Source organism: Agelaius tricolor, unplaced genomic scaffold (assembly GCF_023055355.1).
Source record: "Agelaius tricolor isolate 1412-34295 unplaced genomic scaffold, bAgeTri1.0.p SCAF_3, whole genome shotgun sequence".
Lineage (NCBI taxonomy): Eukaryota > Metazoa > Chordata > Aves > Passeriformes > Icteridae > Agelaius > Agelaius tricolor.
Window position 1 is genome coordinate 27335076 of NW_027269263.1, and position 12641 is coordinate 27347716.

General features: G+C 40.3%; 1 long non-coding RNA gene across 6 annotated transcripts in view; it reads right to left on the bottom strand.

Annotated features, from left to right (window-relative positions):
- Positions 1-12641, bottom strand: part of LOC139588217 (uncharacterized) — a 187530-nt gene that overhangs the window by 145691 nt on the left and 29198 nt on the right. The window lies entirely within an intron of this gene.

Here is a 12641-nt window from a genome sequence, read left to right on the forward strand (position 1 = left end):
TTATCTTCTGGGTCACAGAGTCTGTTTCTAGTGCCAGCACTGTATTATATAATGCCTTTCACTAACCCATCTGTAAGAATCCTAATTTTTTTAAAGGCAACATTTCCTCCTGATAAATTCAGGGAGGAATCCTGGACTGTGGAAAGGTTTGAATGAAGCACTGCTGTTAAACCCAAGAACAGCTGTAAACATCCAAAGTGAACAGCTTCCAGATCATGATGTTAAAGAGAGAATCAACTGTCAAGTGTGCATTAAAACAACATCTGCAAGACAGAATGGAAAAATCTCCTTTGTGAAGCCAACCATTTACAAATACTTCCTGGGTATACAGGAACCTTGCACCACTTGGCAGAAGTCAACTATGAGGGCCAAACTGCGTGTGGAGGAGCTGGGGAGGAAGCTGCTTGTCATGCACTGCCTGTCTGCAAGCAGAGGGAAGCCCATATTCAGTTTGCAGTGGGTGCAAGGAGGGAGAGTGGTCACAGTCAGGGCAAGCTGATAACCCAGCTTCAGCCCTGGCTCACCCCCTCCCTGCCCCCTCAAATTTGCCTATGTCCCTTGGCACATCACGTCAGTTTATCTTGGTCACCATCTGTGAAGAGGAGATAATAACACCTCTTGCTGCATGTCTATTTAGGCTGTAAATGCCTTCAAACAAAGACTGTCTCTTACTATGTTTACCAACAGTAGTGCATGGGCTCAATCTTTTGTATAGATCCTGGTCATTAATACTCATCATTATAGTAGTGATGGCAAACACAGTAATCATTCAATATGCATCTAACAGTAATCAAGCAGCTTGGGCTTTGTTTCTATCAGAATAACCAGAATAATATCCTAAATACATGAGGCCACAGGAGTTAGGAACGCAGTGCAGTTCTGCCTTTTGTGGGCAGAAGGGCTGCTGCACGCAGGATGTGCCTTAAAACACAAGCATGCAACAAACACACAAGTGTTCAGGCACTGATCATATCTGACTATTTAAAACTATGATCTTCTATGCACTCTCCCTTTGCAGATTATCCTTCATATGAAAACTTTAAAATCTCTGAAATGCTATTTTATGACAATATCACATGGCAAATAAACAAAGGACATGCATTACAAAGAGAATAGTCCATTATTTTTTCCTGATAAATTCACTCACCTCTTTCTCTTTCAAAATAGTAAATGGCCAGGAATAACAATTCTTCCTCATTCCAAATAAAGGATTCATGGATCCACGGTGCAAAGCAGAAGTTAAAACAGTAGTTAAGAACTGCAATCTGATCCTAAAGCCCTTTGGTGTTTGAAGAAACTCTGCTGACACTGCTTGGCTAATTTTAAAAACTGATATAGTTAATCTTTTTAATAAATGAGCTCCCAAAATGACATATTTTAAACATAAAATCTTAATATACTTTTCTAGTAAAGTGTGTGCCATTGTTCATGGGCAAAGAGAAGGAAGCTCTGAGCTAATTTTTAAACCCAGGGGAATATCGACAGCCAGACAGCTGCTAAGGCTTTTTGCTTGATCCCTTTACAAATTCTCCTCAGCTATTCATGGCCAAAACATGTCATGTGCCAATCTAAAATCATGTTGGAGGAACTGGTGGAAAGGGTCTCCTTTTTCATACTCCCAGCAGGCTTATGTCAGAAGGCTGTGAGGGATAACCATTGCTATTTATAGATAATCCCCCTTTGAAAGGTCACCCTTCATTGTGTGCTCATTTTGCCCCATAGCTGTCCAAAAGTCATTCTCCTGCAGCTCGTCCCTAATGAGTATTTTTTTAAGCAGATAAAAATGAAATAAATCATGCAATAAACCAGAAGATAGTGTTTGTTTTACAGATGACAGCCCAAGCAATGCGTGCCACTCACATTATCTCCTGTGCTTTTAATTACAACATAGGCAGGATTATTTTCTTTGAGTTTTTTTCACAAATTCACTATCTTCATCTAGTAGCAGGCACTTAACAGGTTGTACATTCTTGATAATAGGACTTTTGGACACTGAATCACTTCCTTTATCAGGAACTACTCATGTGGAATCACAGAGCCACTTAAAAGCCCAACAAACTGCAGCTTGCAGCAAGTCAGGGAGAAGAATGGCACCTGCTCTGTAATTCTCAATTCTCAGTACTTCTGATTCTGAGAAAAAGAACAAAATAGCTCCCATATTATGAAACTAAACTTTCATTCTTTCTATGTATTTGAATGGTCATCCTGAGCTAAAAGCTGACTGCCTTTCCTGCTTTCTGCTGAGATGCATGTTGGAGGAAGCAAGTAGAGAGATGACAGCACTGAGCACTAAAATAAAAGAAACATTGAATAGCAGAAAGAAAAAAAGTGTATTTTTATCCAAAGCAGTGCACAGCAGTACACCAACACAGTGATATTTTCTTTATTTAAACACCATCAAAGTTCAATTAACGGAAATGAGAAGACTGTCACTGTGGCAAGAGATTGATGCAGAGAAGAAGAAATATGGGTAGGGAAGGGAGATAAAACAGGGTGAGGTTTTGTGGAAGAAGAGGCCAATATCACCTGAAAAGAAATGGGCAGGGCATTTTAGAAGATATGACTTAAAAGCACAGAGATAATGCATAACATTTAATTCCAAAAAACTCTCTTGTGCTGCTATCCTTCTTAAAAGAGAGGCAAAGGCAATGAGTGAAGCCTTCTCGTCACACTCCTGAGAGTGGGCAGGCAGGGATGTGGGTCGGCTTTCCTCAGGATCGACAGCGCTGCCTTTTGCAGAGCTTTATCATCATGTCAAGCAAAATGGAGCACGATACTGCCAGGAAAGCAAAACAGCTTCAGGTTATGAAAGGCTCTGCCAGAAGACACTCCTAGTGCTGTTACTGTGTCTTTTCTCCTGATTAAATTTTGAGTATAGATGGCAGGACTTATTTCACAGAAAACAATGGTTAGACTGCTGAGGTGGACAGGAGAATTGGTGATCTGACCCCAATGAAGCTTATTCTCTAACATATATTGCAGCAGCTTTGTTCCTGCTGTTCATTAAATAAGGCCTAGCTTAGAGGCAGTCCTTACATTCTTTAAACAATTAAATCATTAGTCAAAGCAACACTTGCATTAAAAATCAGAAAGCACTAATGTTCCTCCTAAAAAGAAATTTAAAGGATTAAAGAGATCATGTTTGAAGGGGACAAACAGGATTGTAGTTTTTGGACTAGTCATGTAAATGACTCATCTGCAGAGAAAAAAAAGAAAACAAACCAGCCTGTAAATACCTCATCATTGGATGATGATTTTTTTCAGCTTGCACTGGGTAGATTGCTAATTCCAAAATTTCTTTATGGACCTCTTCCATTGTGTTTCAATAGGCATGCAGGTTTAACTCAGCCATATTTATCATTTAAAGTGCTACTCTGGGTACTGTGTGGTTGGAATTTTAAGTTTAGAAAGGGTTCACCTCACCTAACTGCAGGCTTGCAAAATTGAAGCCTCTAGTCTGAGACTGTCGTCATCCATGTTATTTGAACAGACAGTGCAGAGAACATTGTTCCTCTAGAGGGTTCATTCCATCTCTATTCTACACACTTAATTTTTGATCATGGATTGAGAGCAACCCTGAAGAAAAAAGCTTGGGCGTGTTGGTTGACGAAAAGCACAACACAAGCTGGTAATGTGCACCAGCAACCCAGAAAACCAACCATGTCTTGGACTGCATCCAAAGCAGCATGGCCAGCAGGTCAAAGGAGATTATTGTGCCTCTCTGCTCTGGTGAGACCCTGCCTGGAGTGCCACATCCAGCTCTAGGTCCAAGGGCATGGACTGAGTTGCAACCAAGTCCAAAGGAGGACAACAAAGATAAGCAAAGGGCTGGAGCACCTTTCTTTTGAAGACAGGCTGAGAGAGTTGGACTTGTTTGGTATGGAGAGATCAAGACTCCAGGGATCAGGGCTTATAGCCCATTCCATTAGGACACCTACAAGAGGTCTGGAGAAGGACTTTGTACAGTGCCATGTAGTGATGGGACAAGGTGAAATGGCTTTAAAAAGAAAGAGTGCAGATTTGCAGATTTACATTAGATATAAGGAAGAAATTCTTTACTGTGAGGGTGGTGCTAACCTGAGAAAGAATTGCTGAGAGAAGTTATGGATGTCCCATCCCTAGGAATTTTCAAAGCCAGATTGGATGGGGCTTTGAGAAATCTGGTCTAGTGAAAGGTGTCCCTGCCCATGGTGGGGGGTTGGAACTAGATGGTCTTTAAAAGTCCCTTCCAACACAAACCATTCTATGATTCAATGAATCATCCTTTGGAAACACTTTTAACCCTTAGTTAACGACAGAGGGGAACATGCAGGGCCCTTTGAGAAAGCATTTGTCTCTTCGAGGGCTGGAGTACCATCTTCTGTAGTCACTATTGAACTAATACACCCATATCAAGGTTGCTAGCATTTTGTATCTAAGATGAGTGGGGAAAAGGATTCTGTTATGCTCAGTGTCCCTTCGCTGAACTGAATAGTAGGGATGAGAAGAGAGGTGAATTCTTTCACCTGCACACTGCCTGTAGGAGTCAGAGTTCAGCAGGAAGGAAATGTGTTCTTCTGTACTTGTACCTTATCTTACCTTCCTGCAGATTGAAGGAAGGAGAGAACAGACTAGAAATCTCTGAATAAAACATCAGTCTAGTTTTAATTTTGTCCAAATTAGTCCTGATTCTAGATAACTTATCATTGAGGAAACTATTCCTCCTTGTTAAGTGAAGAGCATAGCTGGAGAGTTTGTCACAAAATGTGTTGTGACCCAAGAGCCTGTGACTCTTGGGCCTTGTCTTTCCACTTGCCAGTATAAAGCTTGTGGAAGATTTTGAAAGACAATTTTAATAGAGAAAGAAAGGCATTAACTAGCACCCAAACAAGTAAATGTAGTAACACTGAGGCTTCTTCTCTCATTAAGATCACTGTCTGTCTCTCACTCTAGAAGGTTTTATCCAAAGTGGGTGCTAGTCATGGCTTCAGGAATTTTGTCTTCATCTTGCATTTCCCTGTCAAGAGATCCTTACAGACAAAGGAATCCCAACTAGACCCCCAGGATAACTTTGTGAAGCTAGCTAGAAACTTACTCTACATGGTTTTGCCTATGTTTAATAGATCAGTAGATGTCTTCTTCCATTGGAGTAGTAGAATGATGGTATACAGGTGATGTCTCATACTCCAGGCAGTTCTTAGTATACACTCCACTGTTTCAGTATCATCTTCCACTCAGTCTTTAGTATCAGTGGAGTAGAAGACCATTTCTTTTAATATTTCTTCCAAATTGTTAGCAGTCACATCACTTAGAATGAGGATGAATGACTGCAAGACTTTTGTTTGTCTTCATCTGATGGAAGAAAACTGCCTCAGAGACCTGTAAATGACGGTTGAATTTGAGCTGTTAAAGTGCCCAACAGGGAGTCCTTCTCATAAAGAGTACAGATTTGGTTTCTTGGTGGGGTACAGCAAAGTTTGCTCTTACTCCAAAGTGAAGTACATTTTCTCCCCTACCCTAAGAAATGGAGAGGAGTATCTAACTGAGAACAGCATAATTTCTGGGTAATACACCAATATTTCAAATGATCCAGAGATTTCCATACAACTGTACTTCTCAACAGGCAAGCAAAGCATCTGTCAGTCTTCTATTACTGCCAGGTAGACGCTACTGTGAGCTGGAATCACCAGTGCAGTGTAGATTTTGGCATAAGTGGCACCAAAATATGCTGGTGGTCACCTAATTGAGGAGGTACATCTGTCACAGACATCTTTTTATGAAAAATCCTTTCCTTAGGATTTTTCCTCCTGAGAAGGTGAGAGGCCTCAGGAACAAAATGTAAACAATAGTTATCTGCTGCTGTGGAATGCAACAGGTGGGTCTGTGATTGGCCCATCTTGGATGTTTATTATTAATGGCCAATCACAGCCCAGCTGACTCGGACAGAGAGTCTGAGACAGCTGCCTTTGTTATCATTCCTTTCCTTTCTATTCTCAGTTTAGCTAGCCTTCTGATGAGATCCTTTTCTTCTATTATTTAATATAGTTTTAATGTAATATATATATATCATAAAATAATAAATCAAGCCTTCTGTAACATGGAGTCAGATCCTAGTCTCTTCCCTCAAAATAAGACCCCTGTGAATACATCACAGTACATCTAAAATCTATTGGGTTTTTAGCATTTTGCAGAAGATTGCTTTGATTTTTTTTTTTTTTTAATTCTACAAGTATTTTGGGCTTTTAGATTCACTTATTTTGAGATTTTGTGCATTGTTCTGTCTGTCTCCACTTTTCCTTCTCCAGTGAATCAGTTAGAGTCTCAAACATGGAATTGTTTCTGAATTTATTCTTTGGAGTTAAGTTGTGATTTGCTCTTTAACCTTGATCAAAACATCAGCATTACACCAAGTCTTTGGCCTTTTTGGTCACCACCCCGATGTGGGCCCCTCACATTCTTTCTGTCATCACAAGGGAGGATACGCAAGACAGGATTTTACACCCACAAAATTTGACGTACACACTACGCTTATGCTATTGATACAAAGTTGGCTTTGTCTATTGATGTTGTCAACAGGCTATTAGAAAACTACTCTTACAGTAATTGCAAATCATTTTTTGTTTAAGGAAAGGATAACCTTATTTTAAGGCCTGGACCAGCATCTAGCTTTAAGCATTCACTCTGCTGTCCAGTGCTGAAAACAAGCAAAGAAAAAAACCTCTTGCTTTTGTCTTGCCTTGCTGTCATCCCAACCACTTTCTTTTGATCTTTCAGCTGGTGGGGTATGGAGTGTGTATGTGGGTTAACAGGTCTTTAACAAAAACAGAAAAACAATTTTTTTTTAAAATCATGATTTAACAATTTCCTAATACCTACCTGATCTATAGGTCATACATGATATCTTACTTTACTTACTCTACTATTTTATCTTTAATTACATGACATCTTAATCAGAGAATGGAAGGGATGTCTAAAGTTCATCTAGTCTAATCCCCACATACATTGTGATAGGTTCACCTGGAGCCTGGAGCAGGTTGCACAGGATCCGATCCAGGCAGCTTTAAATATCTCCAGAAGAGATACCACCTCTCTTCTTGTGTTCTTGGGCAGACTGTTCTTGTGTTTTTCATCTTCAAGGCAAAGGAGTTTTTCCTCAAAGTCAGATGGAACTTCCTGTGTTTAGGTCAATTTAGGCTCATTGACCCTTGTCCTATTACACCATTGTAAAGAGTCTGGCCCCATCCTCTTAACTCCCTCTCTTTAAGATTTTCTTATGCATTGATACTATCCTTTCTCAGTCCTCTTATTCCAGGTTAAACAGGCCCAGCTCCCTCTGCCTATCCTCATAAGACAGATGCTCCTGTCCCCTAAATATCTTTGCAGACATCTGTTGAATTCTGTCCAGGAATTCCTAGTCTTTCTTGCCCTGAGGAGCTCAGAACTGGATACAGGACTCCAGATGTGCCTCACTAGGGCTAAAGAGATGGGCAGGATCACCTGCCTTGACCTGCTGGCAATGCTCTTCCTGATGCACCCCGGGATCTCACTGGCCTTCTTGACCACAAGGACATGCTTCTGGCTGATAGACCTGCTGTTGTCCTCCAGGAGCCCCAGGTCCTTTTTCAGAGGCTGCTTTCCAGAAGGTCAGCCCCCAGCCTGTGCTGGTACAGGGGGTTATTCCTCTCCAGGTGCAGGACCCTGCATCTGCCTTTGTTGAATTTCATGGGGTTCCTTTCTCCTTAACTCTCCAGCCTGTCAAAGCCCCTTTGAATGGCAATAAAGCTGTATGGTCTATCAGTAGCTCCTCCAGAACACTAGATGAAGGTATACTCTGTCCCTTCATGCACATCCTCAATTAATAAGTTGAAATCTGCATCAATACTCCACAGCAGGCCTGACAGCTGAAATTTAAACCTTTGGTTTTTTCCATGTTATGTCTCAGAATGCCTTTAGAGTGTTGGGAATGTACTGGCAATTTTTTAAGAGATCTTCTTGGAGTGCTTTAGAAAATGTGCCAGAGATTGAGGAATTCACAGATTTCTACTTTCTTTAATATGTAACCTCATGTACATACAAGGCTGAACGCTGCCCTTTATTGGTCCAATTTCTACAATCATAGCCAGCACAGAAAAATTTGTGATATCCTGTCTTTCTATAAAGAATACCCTCCACCTTCCTATGCAGCACTATGAAATGGAGAAAGGAAGAGAGATAAAATTCTTAGCATTTTGTGCTGGCAAGAGGTACAAGATCACAGAAGCTGACTTTTATACAGGCTTTAAGATTATGTGCAAGAGATATAATTAGAGTTTCCCAGCAGACTTGATTTTACCACCGATTGTGATTTTTTTCCCCTCTGGGTTCTTTGCATAACATTAAGCAGCTCTGTAATAAAGTTACATGACTACAAAACAATAGCTGCACTCTGCCTCTGTCCACTGTGCTTGCCAGCCACCAGCTAAATGTGAATCCTTCATGTCATTCATAGCTCTGCGTGCTTGGAAGAAGGACTGGGTTCAAGTTAAGACTGACATTATTAAGAATGACAGGTCCAATTTTTAACCATACATCCATTTGATGATGTTATTTTTTCTGCTGCCCTATAGAACCAAGAATCTGCCCAGCGACAATGTGCAGTACTGCTAAAATTCAGTTTTCCCAATGGTATCATGGCCACAGCAAACCTAGAGGAATAGGACGACCTTTGTGCAGATATGTGCAGGTCACAGCACTCTGCCACTCTACTCTGCTTCACCTCTGTGTGCAGGCAGGGTAATGAAGTATGTGAGACTTGACAGCACGACTCTTATTATGACATTTGTGTCAGTGTCTCTACTTAGAAGAACTGAATGGACAGGCAGAACAGAGGGGTGGTATGACAAGCTCATCATATACATTCACAAACAAAAATATGGATCTTATTTTAGGCTTACCAGCAATCTCTCTTTATAATAAGAGGAACAAAGCAAATGTTCAGCTCACTAGAAAAGGGAACTTTTACTGTACCAGTTAGATATCATTTTTTATAGGCATGGCTCTGGACCAAGAGAAAGAAGGTGCTGTGTGAAGTCTGATCTTATGAAACACATTAAAGAAACTGGAAGATTGAGTAAGTATCTAGTCCAGATCAGACACAGTCATCCTGACCCTCTGTGGGTTTACAGTCACATTAGCAGCTGTCATCCTCATTGGAAATATTTTAAAATCTGTGACTAACCAAAATAAATTACTATCATGAGTAAGCCTCAATGAACAGAAGCCATAACATCTAAAGTTACACATTCACACGTGAGCTGAGGAAAGTGGCCATTTACATCCTTGTTTGCCAATAGAGAGCCAAAGGCAAATTCATTCATCGTGCCTATATCAGATTTCTGATCTGAGAAAAGATGAGGTGAACTCCAAACTTCCTAAGTCTCTCCTTTACTGTAGTTGCCACCTGACATGTAGCCTTCAGCACTTTGGAAGTGAGGAAATTTCATTTTGTGCTTCAAGGGACAAGTCTCCAAAATATAAGGCCTCTGGTCAAAAAGTACATTCTTCATCCCAACAACTGAAGTTGTGTAGCACAGAAGCAGCTGTGCCACAGCCATTGCTGAGGCACACCAGGACTGTTTTTTTGGAAACTATTGCCTCAACAGTATTCAGGATTGCACAACACTGGTCTGCAGTAACATGCTTCTGCTTAGGTATCTACAGCATGTCCTGTCAGATCTGTAACTAAAGCAGACACCAATCAACAGCAGGAAAAAAAAAATCTTGCAGACATGACACAAGCGAGTGGGAACCATTCAAGACAGGGTTTTTATTCTACCTATCTTGTTACCTAGTTTTACTAATGTGTTGGTTGTTTACAAGCTTTGAACCAGACTTGTCACAAAAGAGTAATGTCATAAACTTGGTCTCCAAGTTGGAAAGCTTTTCAGCAATATTTTTCTGTTATCACTTCAGCAGCTCACAGTAGTTAACATATAATTGAACTTTCTATAGCAAGAACCACATTAAAGAAATATTGCACCAAGGACTGAAACTCTACATGTCTTTTTTCTTTATCGACAAATTACTGTGATGATAAGCAACAGCAGATATATCAGAAAGCATTTGAAAGAAGGAAAATGTTATATTTGCACAAATATTCATCATTCAGTTTAGTCTCAGAAACTGAAGGAAAATCAGAGGTAATGGAAGTGAGTGCAGCTGTTGTATTTATTTAGTTCCATGGGCAGTGCCATGACAGACACTCCTGTAAGTGCAGCTTTTGCCCATCATTTCATGTTTCCCATGGAGCCTATCATTCCCAAACAGCCTTTTTGTCATTCAGCATTTTTCAGAATCAGATCCTTACCTATTATCACATTTTACATTACAATAAATCCCCTGTTATAATGTTTTGTTAACTCACTAGTAAATTAATTTAAATGTGGTCTGCTTCCTCTGTGAAGTACTTGATTCATTCAATACACTGAGTTCACAGTAACTTATTCCTCTATATTTATATGGATAGATTAATTCATGGACCATGATGCTTGCACAAAAATTGTTAGAAGCAGAAAATTATAAGATATATAAATGTAAACCTAAATCTATACATGTGCCTTGGAAAGGCTTGTAGGTAGTTTTGTTAATATTTGTGAACTTAGGGTTTTGTTTTTCATCCACACAACTATAGCCATGATGGCACCTTCAGTGGCATTGGCTTTAACCAAGTTCATTCCTCGCCTCCTGCCTCTGTCAATTTCTTGTTAACCTTACAAAATGATGCAAGGAAAAAGACTGGTCATTCTTGCCAGCTGCTCACAGCCTGTTGCCAGTATTCTCTGATGATTAATATCTTTGCACTAAATTGCAACTCTATTAAATCTGGTCCAGTAAAACAGAGCTACAATATTAGAAACAACACTTGGAATGTCCTAAGCGTATAAAATAGGGATTGCATTTCTTAGAGCTGGGGCTGATTTAACCTGTCAAATAGCAGGAGGCCCTAATGTTCTGGAAACCCTTGCTACACATTAGAGAGAGGAACTTTCAGGGGTGGTGCTATGCCAGGATGACTTAAACATCTAGTTTAGAAGAAGGTAAATTGCCAACTAGACTTGCCTCCATTCTTTTGTCAGGGAGCCATCTGCTCATTCTTTTGCTTTACACTTAACTTTATCTAGGGTGAAGTTAGTTAAGATCACCCTTGTCTTTCACAAAAAATGACTGAATTCAGAAAATTCAAGAGCAGCACAGATCTATGCAAGATCTATTTTTATCCCAGGAGACTGAATAAAAAGTATTCACCTAAATTTTTGCAAGCTTTTTTTGCTAGAGCTTTGGAAATATCTTGACAAAGAGCAAAGATCTTAATCACATTTCAACTTGCCTATGCCATTCTAAAAAGATAGATGTCTTGACACTCAAATAGCAGAATATTCCATTTGGTCTTAGTCATGATTATGCATAACACACTGGAGCAGGCCTTCAGTGCCCTATACAAGGAGCCCACTGGAAGAAACACAGTGCATGTCATTTACTGATGTAAAGCTTACATTTCTGACTGTCACAATGCTAGTAGACTGATTTATCTGTCCTTTGGGAAAACTCTGGGATGGGATTTGAAAGGTCATTGATATCAGTGGATGTCTGTGCCACATTCTGAAGTACAAAGAGCAAGAGATTTTGTGGAGGATTAGAAAGGAGTTGCACAACAAAGATTTGGTGATCATATCTGTGGTAGCAGAAATATTCTACAAAAACTCTTAATATACTGTCAGTAGAGTTACAATTTGTGCAGAAAAATATAAAAGCAAGAGATAACAGGGGTAAATACTGCTTCAAGTCAGCACATCATCTCTTATTCACCAGTACAGAGACTGCTGGACTGAAGATTGTAGCTGTATTCATAACCCTGGGGAGTTTTCCCTGTGAATTCTCTGGCAGTATGGCTGCTTTAGGAGCTTGCTGGGAAGCACAAGAGGGCTCCTGGTGTCTCAGGCCCTCTTCCATGAGGGGCTGGTAGTCAGTGCCCCCCTGGGAGCCAATCTGGACCTGTGAGAGCTGCAGGCTTTGTGGTGCCATCCACTGGACCCCACAGCAGGTCCCTCTCTATCTTTAAACACTGATGAAACAATGCAGCAGGAAGGACCTCATGGAGAGGTTCCTCTCTTGTTTATCTGTGGTTTGTTCCTGCTGAATTTGCAAGTAGGACAGATGGTGGTTGCAAGGTGACAGACACTTCAGGTGGCACTGGTCCCAACTTGAAACATCCTTCAGGAAAAAGGGAAAAAAAAGACACTTATGTTGCTCACACTGCTAGGGACCATATCTTGAATTGACTCCTATTGCTGTTTGTGTAAGAATGATAACTTGGTTGTAAAAAAAAGAGGCAAATAAAACAGAAATATGTATGCTGAAGACAATGAGTTTCTAGTATCAGCCTGATTATCAGGCAAACTCAGGTGAGAGTTGACAGAAAATATGTGGTAAAAAATCTGCCTTTGAAGGGCGATCTCAGAACAATAAGGTCTAATTCTAGGAAACATGCAATAAACAACCTCATGTCAGCTTTGTGAAGTAAGGCACAAGCTTGAACACAAAGACTGCTCTGAATATGCTCTAAGTTCTGTCATTTTAAAGCAATGTTCCTACACTCAATATAAGTGCATAGGTAACTCAAAGCT